We start from the raw sequence: 15,560 nt of genomic DNA on the forward strand, positions 1-15,560 counted from the left end.
GTATAGACATACCACCTCCCTCTACACTGGCACACTCTATATTGACACACTTTACATTGCATCGATGCATTCTGACTTTGCTTCTAAGGCACCTCTCTTAAGGGTCCCCCTGCCATGTAATGACCACTTTGTGCTTTTTAAACTAGAGGGCAGGACTTTACACACCCAGTTTGTCTCTTTGTCTGTACTCATAACCAATTAGTCTGACTAATTACCCTCTTAATTGACCCAATTTGACTCCTCCTTTAAGGAAGTGGCTGATTGTTCAAAGGATTTTCAACAGCTACTCTTTAAGTCCGGGTGTTGTCTCCAGAGCTCTCTGGGCAAGAACCTAAATCCTCACCCCCAAAAGTGTTGGGGAAACATGTAGTGTCCAGCTAGAGAGCCTTCTCGTTCTTCATGCACTCGTAGTGGAGTGGTTGGGGTGGCCCGTTTGTTTTGGAGCGGCGAAAAAAAAGAACCCAAGAAGGAACCAAGTCCTTTAAGTTTCCCCCGAGGACTGCATTCAAGGCAATCTGTGAAACAGATTTGTCACTGAGAGGCAGGCCTCAGCACAAGTAGGGCCCACCCCACACACACACACACACACACACACACACACACACACACACACACACACACACACACACACACACACACACACACACACACACAAACACACACATAAACCTCCTCTCACTGTATACTCTGCACATTTCACAGAAGAATGCTTTGAGTGCTGCTCCAGCAGGATCCACACTCTGAATGCATGGCTTAAACAGTGTCATAACCTCCGTCCATCAGCTCGAGAGGAAATGCAGGGTCTGATGGCTAAATATAGCCCCAGTCTTTGCTAAAGAGAGGCCGAAGCTAAAGCTTTAAAGCAGAGAAGGAGAGAGAGAGAGAAAATACTGTTGCATCTAATTCACTAAGGTTATGGGTGAATTGTAGTTTTTGGCTGCAATGTCTCTGATGTCATCTCAACACACACACACACACACACACACACACACACACACACACACACACACACACACACACACACACAAACGACCAGTCCTCGAGCCAAGGACTTCCTAACTCCAGTTCCAATTTTCCATTGTGAGTGCACGAGCGCTACAGTCTCAGACAACACCACCAGCAGTAGTGGGCACAGGTCACGCGTCCCCATCCTTCCAATATTCCTTTAATGAGCACTCGAGCCCAACGGGAAGACCCTAACGTCACAGAAAAAATCTCAGACGAACCCCTCTGTTAGCGGGTCACTGGCTTCTCAAAAGTGCCAGAGCTGGCTGGCTCCAGGTCTTTTGATTGCCTTGTGTCTAATGAGCCAAGCATGACACAATACCCCCCCCACACACACACACACACACACACTTACACACACACACAGATGTATGGTCCATCACTGCTATGGCCAAGTCGACTGAACTGTTCTCATCTTGTCTTGGTTCTCTGAGACATCGTCATCAATGTTCTCCCTCTCTGCTCCTTGGCACCTTAGCACAAACCCTCCCTGATGTCAGATGACTGTAGGGGTTCTGTGAGCACACAGGTGAAGACACAGACAGGGGAGGGCATGGAGAGTAAGAAGACGAAGATAGAGGGAGAAAGGGAGGGAGGGAAAGAGGGAGAGATGAGAGGAGAGGAGGTCACAGTCCGAAGATCAAACAGGTAATCCCCACCTCGTTACAGCGGTCACCCAGCTCAGTCTGACACGTCTTTAGCGACAGCCTTAAAACAGCCCAAACAGAGAGCAGCACTTAGCCAACATTAAACTTGGTTAAATAAAGAAATGGCGTCATTATGGCGCTCACAGACATTCCTAACACTTTTATAACATGATCGAACAATCAGATGTCATGTAAATAATCTTGATGAGCAGCTTGGCCACCTTGCTAATTCACAGTTCACTAGTTATTTGGTTCTGACTACACCATGCTGCCTCAAAGAATAAGCCCATCAACTGACCTGCAATTGAATTTTCTGTCTCATTAAATATACTTGCTTCGGCTGAGTTCCTAAATTGACCTTTCCCGCTGAGAGGCAATTAGATTTTACTCACTCAGAATTAGTAAAATCTGTAAAATCTAATTGTCACCCCATGGGGCAGCAACACAGCCCACTACTCTGACTGCTCTTTGTGTGTGTGTGTGTGTGTGTGTGTGTGTGTGTGTGTGTGTGTGGACGTGTGTGCATGTCTGTGTAAGTGAGTGTGTGTGTGTGTGTGTGTGTGTGTGTGTGTGTGTGTGTGGACGTGTGTGCATGTCTGTGTAGGTGAGTGCGTGTGTGTGTGTGTGTGTGTGTGTGTGTGTGTGTATGTAGTTCACTTGTCTTAATTTTTCATAGTGTGCTGCTAGAAACGTGAAGAAATCATAGTATGCTGCTAGAATTGCGAATTTGTCCATCACAGAACATCCCAGGTTGGATAAAAGGGGGATTCAGTGATATTCAAGCAGCATGCCAGCTGTGTAACTTGCTGTTATGTTAGAACAGTAGCTTAGCACCGTGGTGGGGATGTGAATGTGGGGTTACGGCCTTCACTGTGCGGACGCTTTTAAATGTGCTCTTTCACCGTCAGCAGTACTCTCCTCCATGGTATTTACAAGATGGTGCTGTGAGCAGAGTAACTGGGAGACCCCTGTGGGCCGGCGTGCTTACGGGAAGTGCGGTCGAGCCGCTGTCGTAAAAGGTGATGCGATGGTGGGGGACGGAGCGAAGTGGAGGTGAGTGAGGAGAGAGCGGTAGTGCAGGCGGCTTTGGAGCTGCCGTATCAGATTCCACATGCACTCTGTGATTCAACATCCAGGGTTTATCACTCATGCCCCCCCTTACCTCCCTCTCTCTCTTTTGCTCTCTCTCTGTCTTTCTCTCTCCTCCCCTTCCTCTCTTCCTTCGTGCCAATTTAAATCTGCTCCCAGGGATTTCCAGGTGTGATCAGCCTTCTCGTTTATACTGTAGGTATACAGCACTGTACAATGGTGACTTTCTCTTTCCCCTCTCCTCAGCCACCCCCCAGCCCCAGCCCCCCTAAACACACACACACCAACCCTTTTCTCTCTCTCTCTCTCTCTCTCTTCTCTCTTACTCTGTCCCTCTCTGTCCTTCTGTATATGTGCTGTATGTTATGTTTCAACCTGCCCCCTTCTCCCTTCCGCCAGCATGCCAGGTCATTATGTTAGTCCCATGATTATTTCTAGGAACAGAATAAAGACACAGATGCAATTATAGCATCAGAGGGCACTGCGATGTCTCATGGGCCTTTTGTATCCTGCACGGAGAAATTAGCCCAGGCCAAACTGACCACTCTTGGCAGCATGGCAACAGGCCCTTTTATAAACCTCTGAATACTTATTGACAGTGGTAACTTAAGCCGACACGCTTACAGAATTTTCCATGCTCTCACAGAGGGAGAGCCAGCCTGTGGCCCGGTGACATGTTTCTCTATGATGTCTCCAGAACACCATGTTAGCTCGCAGAGCTTGCATCATGTGCTGGCTCTGCAAATAGCCATGCTGTTTGATTTAGCATTATTTGCTGATTTACATTGCGCTGTTGTTCCCCGCCGATGCACCAAAGAGAGGGGGCCAAATGAGAGGGTTTACAATGGGCTTTATATGGAGAGAGGGAGTCGCTGAATGGAGTCGCCTTTATTTGAGTGCCACAGGCCAGTGTGTGCTGGAAATTATTCATAATCATGTCATTGTGCATGTGTGTATGTGTATGTATGTGAGTGTGTGTGTGTGTGTTTCTCTCTCTCTCACTCTCTCTTTTTGTGTTTGTGTGTGTTTGTCTGTCCATGTGTGTGTGTGTGTGTGCAATTAAAGATGCTAAGCGGCGCTATAGAGACAGAGTTGAAGCTGATTTCTTGGAGGGTGATCCAGCACGAGTGTGGAAAGGACTCCGAACCATCACTGGCTTTGAAAGAAAGTCCCCTCCTATGATGAATGTGAGTAAAGCCCTCCTGATGAACTTAATGCTTTTTATGCTCGCTTTGACATGAAAAACACAGACTATATTGGACTAGCTGCAGCATGTGAAGCAAATGAGGATGCACCTTTCTGTGTCTCTGAGGTCGATGTGAGCAATGCCTTTAGGAGGGTAAATTGTAGAAAAGCTACTGGACCGGATGGAATTTCTAACAGGGTTTTGAAATCCTGCGCTGCTCAGTTAGCTCCTGTGTTCACTTATATCTTTAACACATCATTGGCTCAAGAGACAGTTCCTACTTGCCTCAAGCAGTCTGTTATTGTTCCAGTACCAAAAACAAAAGTCCATCATGTCTGAATGACTACCTCCCAGTAGCCCTGACGCCTACAGTGATGAAGTGTTTTGAGAAGCTTGTGAAAAACATTATCTGCTCATCCCTCCCTGCCTCCTTTCGACCCCCCAATTTGCTTACAGAGCCAACAGGTCTACAGAGGATGCCATCTCAAACCTCATGCACACCACCTTAACTCACCTGGAGGAGGGGAATGGGAATTATGTGAGGATGCTGTTCATTGACTTTAGTTCAGCATTCAACACGATAGTACCTCTCACCTTGGTCACAAAGATGAAGGCCTTAGGACTGAACACCACCCTGTGTCACTGGATATTTGACTTCCTCACCAACCGCTCACAAGTGGTTAGAGTGGGGGTCTGACATCTGACTCATTAACCATCAGCACTGGTGCTCCCCAAGGCTGTGTTTTGAGTCCACTGCTGTACAACATCTACACACATGACTGCAAAGCCAACAGTAGTCATACCTCCATCATCAAGTTTGCAGATGACACAGTGATCTTGGGCCTGATTAGTAACAACAATGAACAGTTCTACTTGGATCAGGTTGATGAGGTGGTACAGTGGTGTCAATCCAACAGCTTGACACTGAATATCAATAAAACCAAGGAAATGGTAGTGGATTACAGAAGGCAGCAGCAGAACTACAGTTACACCCCACTAATGATCAGCAGGCAACCTGTAGAGAGAGTCACAAGTTTTAAATACCTTGGTGTCCACATTACTGAAGACTTAACATGGACTGTTAACACTCAATATGTTCTGAAGAAGTCCAGACAACGACTCTACTTCCTTCGCCAGCTAAGGAAATTCAAAGTTTCTACATCCATCATGAAGGCCTTCTACACTTCAGCGGTTGAGAGTGTTCTAACTGGTAGCATCATCACCTGGTATGGGAACTCCACAGTTAGAGATTGTAGTACTCTGCAGAGAGTAGTGTGCTCAGCTGAACGTATCTATAAGAACTCAACTCCCCTGCTCTACAAGATATCTATTCCAGAAGAGTACTCCTAAGAGCCCAAAAGATTCTGAAGGACTCTTCTCATCCTAACAATGGATTATTCCTACCCCGCTGAAATCAAGAAGACGCCTATGTAGTCACAAAGCCAGAACTGAGAGACTCAGGAGAAGTTTTTGTCCCCAGGCCATCCGAACTCTGAACTCACACTATACTGACTTTGCACTCATTCACTCCTCAGCACTCATGACCCCCACACACACACACACCCACACACACCTACAAGACTTTTAGCACGTTTACATCCCTCTCCCTATGCTACAGACCTTTTTATTTATTTTCTTATTTCATCACACGCCAAAACACACACACACACACACACACACACACATATCTGACTTTCTCCAACTTTTGCACACTTTTTATTTATTACTTTTGATTTCTCCTCCATCTACCCATGTCCTTGATTGCCTAGCCTTTCTGCCCCCCCCCCACCCCCACCCCACCCCCATCCCCAACACACACACTTACATCATCACTGTCATCACTTCACATACATACAGCACTCCTCTACATACTTGCTGCACACTGCCCCCACATACACAGCATATTGTCTTCAGGATCTTCTCCCAACACACACATCCTCTACATACTTACAGCACACTGCCCCCACCTACCCACACACACACACTACACACACACACACACACAGTCACTGCTCCACTCCCCGCCCACACACACACTGTCATTCACTGTCATCACTCACATACATTACATACAGTACTTCACTGCTTGCAATAGTAAGTCCCTGACCCCAACACACACACTTACATCATCACTGTCATCACTGCTCACATACATACAGCACTGTCATCCTCACATACAGTACTGCTTGCTGCACACTGCCCCCCCACATACACAGCACATTGTCTTCAGGATCTTCTCCAACACACATCCTCTACATACTTACAGCACACTGCCCCCACCTACCCACCTCTACACACTACACACACACACCCACACACAGTCACTGCTCCACAGTCCTGCCCCCCCACACACACACATTTCACTGTCATCACTCACATACATTACATACAGTACTCTGCTTGCAATAGTAAGTCCCTGCCCCCTACATACACAGCACATTGTCTCATGAGGAAGCTTCTCCAACACACATATTGCACACTGCCCTCTCCCCACATACACACAGCACACTATCCCATCTCCCCTGTCATCCCCCAACACACACACCAAGACCCTGGCAGTTGGGTTAGCCCTTGAGCCGTGGATCTGCCCAAGGTTTCTTCCCTGGTAAGGGAGTTTTTCCTGCCCCTGTTGCTCTTGGGTGCTCCTTGTTGGTGCCCCCCACCCAATCCCAATCCTCCACCACCTTTTTTATGCAGCCCTTGCCACTTAATCTACTAAACCCCTCTTCTACTGCACTTTTTTACCCCCATTAATGCACAAATAGGCTGACACCAGACATAATTTCACTGCATTTCTTACTTCCAGTAACTATATGCATGTGACAATAAACTTCCTTGTATCCTTGTATCCTTGTATGCATGTTTTATATGTATTTGTTTGTTTGAAAGAGAGTGAAAAGACACTGAGTAACATGTACAGTATGTGTATGTACATGTATATACATGTTTATGTATATCTAAGTTCATATGTGTGTTATATGTGTAAAAATGTGTGATCACTATACTGTTTTCATTTGTCCACTTCAGTGTCCTATTTGGGCATTCAATTAGCCCTCTATAGCTCTGTCCATAGGGTAAGGAGTATGGGCAATGGTTATGGCAAGGACACGCTTTGCTAGACCCGAGACAACTGTTAGGTAACAGCCTCTGGACCAGAACCAATGCTCTCAGGAAGCTCGTCCCGTCTGAGTCCGACCTGGTGGTTGTGGCTCCTGTAACTGCCAGCATGTCTAGGTTGGAGTTTCCGACAACAGAGGTTGTAATGCCTACCTGGACAAAGGACAGGACTGAATCCAGCAGACCAGTTAAAAGCATGTGGGTTTGTGCAAGCACACATGCAGTCTCTCTCTTACTCTCTGTCTCTCTCTCTCCCTCACACACACACACACACACACACACACACACACACACACACACAGAGAGCGAGAGAAAGTGGATAGACAGAGAAAGGGATAAGAGTCATTACATAATGATTTATTTTTGGGACACACAGAATTACATTCAGACTCTTAACTTATGACAGAAAAGGGTCTGTCTGTCCAGCTGACATCGAGGTCAGATGAGAGCCTGGCTATTTTTACTCAGCGAGGCCATCAGTGGCAGAGACAGACACAGAGACAGCTGGACCCCACAGGAAACACGGCCTGACTGACAGGAGCCAAAAGGTGCCTGCTGATGTGCCTGTGTAAAAAAACTGATGAGGCTATTATCCCTGTCACGGTCACTGATATGACTCACTCAATTAATAATACAGGAACTGTAGCAGCAAGCATATCAAATCAACAAATTTGTATTACTCATTACTATTTCTAGTGTCATACAGAGCATTTATGCCTGCAATGATCTATACATATGTGCAGAGTGCTGGCCTTGCAATCTAAGTCGCCTTGACCCCTTTATGTGACCTGTCTATAAATTACATCTCTGGGGCTGTTCTGAAAGACTTGGATGGCAAAGCGGTATTGTTTCAGGTTTGTTTTATTATATTCTCTGTGTTCTGTGCAGTTTCTTCTACAAATATATATTTATATATTTTTGTTTTGTTTTGTTTCTGGACATCTTCATGGAAAGTGTTGTATTCAACAGGATCCATCCACCAACCATGGTGTAAATGTATGAGCCTCCCACCCCCCACCCCCATCCGCACCCTACCAGCCAGCCTCAGAGACTGTTAGCAATTTGCTGAGCAGTTGTTTCTAATCTTCCACAGAACACAATGTTTTGCACTGCAAAAAGCCGTTTATTCTCTAAAGGAATAAATATGTCTGTTTTTCATTGCCTGTGCGTTTGAAGTCTCGAGTGGCTTCACCAAACAAGGACTGCAGTTTCACTTACAGGTAGAGAGCTCATCCACAGCATCCATCTTCCACACGGCACATGACCTCATAACGTGATCTGCAGCACAATAAAATTCAGGATTTACAGAGTTCTCCGCAAAGAGATGTGCACTTCTGTTAACCCCTAGAGTCTCTCTGTGTCAAAGGGGCTAAGCTATTCCACCACAAAACACTTAGATTGTTTGATCCTGTTTCTGTTGTTATTTTGCCTTCCTGGCAAATGCGATTCACACATTTCCCATCCGCATTTAATGTGCAGAGAGAACCGACACCATTTTGTCCCCGGAAACAGCCTGAAGCGGGTAATCTTTGCTGCTCTTCACTGAGCAGAGATAGCCTGCAGCTTCCATTCGTGGAGTGGATTTTAATGGACCGTCATGATGTCTTCCTCCAGCTTTGTGTTGTGACAGGTGTGCAGGCTCCTTAGCCTCCCTCCCTAGGCTCCCGTGTTGTGGAACGCAAAGGGAAAGGGAAAATGTCGGCATCGTCCGACTCTCTCACTGGCTCGGTGTGGACAGACACGGCACAGTAGAGTGCCTGCAGGTGTTCACAGCGCACCGGCATCCGGTGTCCCAAACCCCATTCCGTGGAAGGCAGCATGCGGTGCGGGTGCACAGGCAGGCAAACAACGCTGTCAACCTCACGAGACGAAGCAGGCTTGCGGCCGGGCCAGACGTGCGAAATATTTGTGAACCTGGCTAAGTGAGGGCGAGGCGCTGGCGTGCCAGTGTGAACTCTGCCCCCGCTAGTGGCTCCTCTGGTTTATACTCCGGCCGTGAGGCCATGTGTGTCCCTTTAAAGAGCCCCCTCACACGATCAAACTCCTCACACAGCCACCGTCTGGTGCTCAGTCAGATCTCAGCATCAGAACACATGACAACCTCATTTTACACATTATTATTAAGTCATTCTAATCACATTGTTTCTATGTGTTAATGTACCAGACACCAAAACATCATTTTTTGTGAATTTATGTAACATTGTGTATAATTCAGACAATTAGCAGTAAGGAAGAGGAACAACGTCTCTTTGTCCTGATGATATTCCATGAAAACTTCCAAAAACAACCTTCCTGGATCTCCGGTCTTAATAATCAGCGCCTCAATGGAAAGATACTATACATCAACGCCGTTAATGAGCTGGCTGTCTAGACCATGTCCTGTGGTCTGGCGATGGCGCTGTAAATGTTGTAATTGTTCTCTCGACAGCTTCAGAGGCACGGGGCTGCCGACAGGCTGATGACTAATGGCCCAGAGAGCCTGTGCAGTGTCTTGCCACACTCATCTGCCCCACAGCTGATCTGAGATCAGAGCAGCCACCAGGTAAGTGAGTCACTGCCACTTATCGGCAGGCTTGGGTTCTCCATCCGCCCACACACACACACACACACACACACTCTCTCTCTCTCTCTCTCACACACATACACACACACGCACACAAACACACACACACACACCAAGCAGTGTTTTTATGCTTACCTTGCACATCCCAGCCACTAGCAGCTTCATCTTTGGGCCTGTCTCCGGTTTTGTGTTGTTTCGCTTTTTTGATCATTTAGAGGGAAGCGTGTTATTTAATGTACCTCAGATGTTTCTGACTTCACAGCCTGTTCTGTCCAAGGGAAGTTTTTGACCTAGGCTTCCTCTGAAATCCACACAGCCCTGATGGTGTAATAGTCAGTGTTGTAAACCAGTGACTCTCTCATGCAGGCAGTGGACCATGGAGACATAGAAATGAAGTCTGGCCAGCAAGACAAGTTTTAAAAATGTTGTGCGTTCAGATTTATGTTGCATTTTATACAGGAAGAATCAAAGCCAGGGCATTGATAGGTTCATGATTATAGTGTTGTTGTTTTTTTTGTTTTTTTTTATCTAACAAATTCTATGTCCCAACCAAACTTAACAAAATATTTTCTAAAACATGAAAACTGTAAGCTGTACATGAACATGTAAGACAGACTACATATGTATCTACTTATGAAACACCATCTCTTTTTGGATCCACTTTAATTCAATTTATACTAATATACTCATATCATTCTGCTTTAGTTTAGTTTTCTGTGGCATATGGTGTAATAATCACTACCTGATAACTTGTGAGTTGTGAAGGATTGTCATCTCAATTTCTGTAGTTGATGTATCATTATAGAGTAGCTTGGCTGAACTTCACTCAGGTCCGTACCTCAGCAGCAATTATTTCCTAATAAGACTATGACAGTAGATAAAACACACACACACACACACACACACACACACACACACACACACACACAAAACACACACACACACACACACACACACACACACACACACACACACACACACACACACACACACACACACACACACACACACACACACACATACACACACACACACAAACCCTTGCCTGCCTTTCAAGCTGTCCTCTTGCCCTCTCTTTAAATTAAGCAAAACTTTTCATCTTACAGTAGATCCAGTCATCAGCCAGATAGCAGTGAGCAATGTTGAAGAATGTGACCTGGTCCTGGGCTGTGGCTTGTCCTGAAAGTCCACTATCTGGGGGGAGGCTTTCTCCTCTGTTCCCAAGCCAGCCAGCCAGAGCAACACCTCACGCCAGACTCAAGATTGGCCTATAAGATGAAAGCGTTGTCAAAAATATGATTACCCCTTTCCCCACTTAATGTCAGTCTCACTGCTACTGGTGGAGACCACCATCTTTCTCTCTCTCTCTCTCTGCATGTTCCTGCACACATGGCTGAGGTCTTATGTGACCCAGGCTGATTCCTGACTAGCCGTGATGAGCCATGAGGATAGGGATTTGATGAGGTAATTCCGAAGAATGTGCCTTTACAGCCAAACTATAATTCGCTGCAGCTTTTCCCAATAAGCTTAATTTGCTTCAAGACCAGTATTTGTCTTCAGAATTAGAAATATACACAGAGGGAGAGAGCACTCTGTATAGGGTGAATACTGTGTCAGGTTGGCAAGTACACAACTTTATCTGAATTACAATGTTTGGTTTTCACATTAAACTTTGGCAGAAAACTCAAAAGTGCTATATTTGCTCATTGAATAGTAGCATGTATTACTAATAGACTGTAAGATGTTTGATGCTGTATAATTTGAATAAACACATACTGCTGTCATATACTTTTGCTGATGGGTAATTTGGCAGAACAAACTGCTAGACTAATTGGGCTTAATTTAAACACTGAAGGAGACAAGAACACTCCCTTTACCACAACCACCGTGAACTTTTGCGTCAAACACATCAATCACTTTTAAAGACCTGCTTAATTATATATATAAAAATTGAGCGGATTTAGTGTTGAATGAATTCTGTTTGTACGACAGCATACATCATTAAGTTTTATGGCATTAGTATTATAAACACTCTATGACATATTAACTTCTGTAGTCTCTGCCAGTGTGACAGTAGCCTAAGCACTGTTGCTAAAACCAGTCCAGAAATAACATGAAAAAATTCTTAACTTTGAAACATCTCTGATATAACAACTTCTGTAAAACATCTCTTAATTTAACAACCTCTGTGTGACAACAGTAATGATTAGAGAAACAGTAGCAGTGATTAGGTCTCTTCAGAAACTTACAAGTAAAATATATTCTGAAGTCACATTTAGTTGTAGCAGCCACCAGTTTATTCTGTCTACACAACAGAACACTCAACAGCTGTGTCTCCTATTAAAAAAAAGACAAGTGCTCCATCTTTGGCAGCGCGTGGCCATTGTAGTGTCTTGAGCGGATGACTCTTGCTGCCAGGGGGTTGTTAAAAGTGGTGCTTCTCCATTTCCTTCCACCAACAGGCTTTTCAAGCAATGCTAATTAGCAAAAGTAGGCCAAGTTAGCTTTCAGGGGGTAATAATGGTTTGCAGATGGATGCACCCCATGCTATATGAAAACAGACGAGCTCCAACCCTGTTCGTTGGCCTTAACGTACGTCATAGAATGTTGCTGTAAGAGGGAAAACATCTATCTTTACTCAGGATGCAGGACATCATCACCTTGATCAAATTACTGTTGTGAACTCTAGGAGCCCCTTATTGTAGCCATCAGCGGAGTAGAAACTCATCCAAGCTCTTTCATTCCGGATCTTCCACAAGATATCTTTGAGGGGGGGTTTTGCGGATGGCAAACTCAGCAGACAGTTATGTGCCTTTTCGAGTGTTTTAGTGACTTTTCTCAAGGGGTGTATGTTCTTTGAATTTACATTTTTTGGCCGTTGCTGATAACTGGACAGAATAAGGGAAGGAGGAGTGGCTCAGTGCGTGCGGCAGGTAAGGAACGATTGATGAGGCGTATCTGCACAGTAGAAATGTTCCAGAATATAATGGTTCCTAAAAAGAGCTTTGTGCAGATGTAGTGAGAAAAGACAGGGGGAAAAAATTATTTTCCATGAACGTATAATCAACCGTGTCTCTGGCAGAGAACTTTAGTCCTCTGCTGTTCCTCTTGGGTAGAAAAGGACAGGCAAAATCATCACATTACTACTTGATAGCGTAACCACCAGGGAACAGTAGATGGAGAGAGGTGAACATGGAACATTAATTTCCAATAGGAAACACCTACAGTATTAAAGCCAGGAGATGGGTTGCAACTGGGCTTTCTTTTTTCCTTTCCCCCTCTGTGTCTTTTTTTTCTTTTGTGTATCATGCATTTAAGTCCTGGACAAAAGCCAGAACAAAGACATTTCTGACAGCTATGGAGTCTACCGTAATGCTAGGAATCATTTTATCGCATGGCTTCTGCAATCAATTCAAATTTAGCTTTTCTGTTTTTTACAAGACTAAGTTTACCCCCCAAAATATATTTGACTTGAATGGCTGAATCAGACACAGTAGCTTGTGCATGTAGCAAGAACCTCAATTCCACTTTATTTCACTGTATTTCACTGAGGTTGGACGTCCACAATGGTAGGTTGTTTTTTTTCCTGATTTGATATCAGATGAAGACAGAGAAAGTATGTTGCATGGACATTATAATACCTACTGGGTTTGGCTTAGGAAGACCTTAGCCCAGGCCAAATGAAATTGTCTCCACTCAGAATAAACTCCATACATTCCCCTGTTGTTTACAGAATGGCTGTGTATGATGGAGTTCCAAGATGGAAATTCAGGAGATGTCTACCTGTCAAGAGTTTTCCAAGAAAAACCAACCAGACATCACATAAACATGGCTGCACTCATTGTGACTAGCAAAATAGTCTTGTTTTGAACTTCTGTTGTGTGTAGCCTATTACTTGTCTATTGGAAGAAGTTACACATAGCAGACTATTACTCTGAAATCACAATAATGAAGATGTCTGCAGAGAACAGGAAACTCAGGATAATGCTATTCACCTTATTCCTCACGCAAACAGGGGAGGCGCCATGTTTGTCTGCATTGTGTCTGAACTTCCCATTGAGCAGTACATCTATTGTGATACATTGAGATAGCAGAGTTAGATGGCATCAGTTATGGGTCATCCTAAATTTAGGAAAGTTGATTTAGGATTTTGGTGACTTAAGAAGTGTCTGTGATACACCTTTCCTATCTGAAGTTAGGAGAATACTGACTTAGGAGCGGCTGTTCTGTAATGACTTCCTAACGTAGTTATATTAGGACGTTTCTGTAATAGCCTACACCCTAGTGTTTTGGTTTTAGCATTTTAGACAGTAAATAATTATTAGATAATGCACTGGGTTTTGGGTAAGAATATATTTTTAAAAATATGTACTGACATATATTTCCATACCATATGGGAGGCATAAATGATATTTTATAAAGTGTTGATAATATTTGTCCGTTTCCCGATTTTAGGTTTGTGCATTGGTCAGCTAAAAAGTAGGCCTACTAACAACATCACATGCAATATCTTTACAACAACGCCAATACGACCCATTCATTTGGACAACATTATACAACTCTATGAAGGCTAAAGTTACCTTTAGTTTTGTTCTAGCATACCGTTCACGTATGGCTTTGAACAGCTGTAATGCTACACTAAGGTTTTAGACAAAATCAATTTTGCCTACCTTGTTCTTGCCCATCTGAAATAACACCTCTAGCTTTGCTGCCTCCATCCTTTCTGTTTTTTGTTGTTTAAAAAAAAAAAACGTTTTATATCCTTGATGAGTCTTGAGTTAGTGAATTAGTTTAGCATTGTGTGCTGACAACCAGCAACCATAGATAGTAAAAGAAAACAACAAGTAGCCTATGTAATCTGTAATTGTTGCGTGCATGTGTTATTCTCTCTCCTGCTCAAACAAAAGGTGTGCTCGTGTGCAAGTTAATTGTAAAATAGCCTACTCTCATGCAGTTATGGAATACTGTGCAGAGTTAGGAAGTTATGGTAGGCCAATTTGGTGTGAATACACACACAGGGGAGATTATCTCTTGTTGTTGAGTAGCCTAATGGTACGCACAGTGCCATCTACCCGCATATCATCTACCTGACTCCATAGAGGTGAATAGCTTTGGGTGGCGAAGTAAAATCTTGCATTCTGATCTCCTGATGGCATTTTTTGTTTCCTCTCCATCCTCTTCTGTCATGTTATCCCAATGAAGCCAACTATTAGGGGTTTGCACGGACGTCACATTCTGGCCGGTAACCATGGTAACCCAGCACGCGCGGCCATATTGGCGGTACTCAGTGAATGAAGTACAATGGGGTATTATGCACTTTGAATATCTTACGTGATTGTAGCCGTGTCTAAACAACAGAAAAGCTCATCAAAATGCGTCTAAGATGCAAAGGCATATAGGGCAGGACCACAAGAAAAGGCGCGATATTTCGAGAAATTACAGTTTATTGGCAGCGCAGAACCATATGAGTTGGGTGAGGGAGACGAAGTACCAAGTTCAGCCACAAGCTCCCCCCTTCCTCTGATAACTTCTGGCATTATTCTCCTTTCTCCCTGGTTTTTTAATAACTTTTGGAAGTCGATACCTACACCAGATGTTTTTCTCAGTCTGACCTATTGGTACAATTAACCATTTTCCTTGACGATGTTAGGGATTTACTTCAGTGCCAATGCTTTCTAATGAGGCGAGTATCTCCAATATGGCGCAGCCAGATCTGATGACAAACCCCTAATAGCCGGAACCGGAAGATAATACATTTCTAATGGGCGTGGCGGTATCACTCCCCGATGTGAGTCGCTACCCGATGTGAGTCACGCATGCTCAGATTGATAGGTTTTACGGCATAACGCCAAGGGATCCGACCTGAAATCTATAAAATAATTCACTTTTCTGTTTAAAAAACGTTTTAGCTATCTAAGATTGTTTGATTGCTAACGTTAGCAAACGCCATTCA

Source organism: Alosa alosa, chromosome 9 (genome assembly GCF_017589495.1).
Source record: "Alosa alosa isolate M-15738 ecotype Scorff River chromosome 9, AALO_Geno_1.1, whole genome shotgun sequence".
In the NCBI taxonomy this organism is placed as follows: Eukaryota; Metazoa; Chordata; class Actinopteri; order Clupeiformes; family Clupeidae; genus Alosa; species Alosa alosa.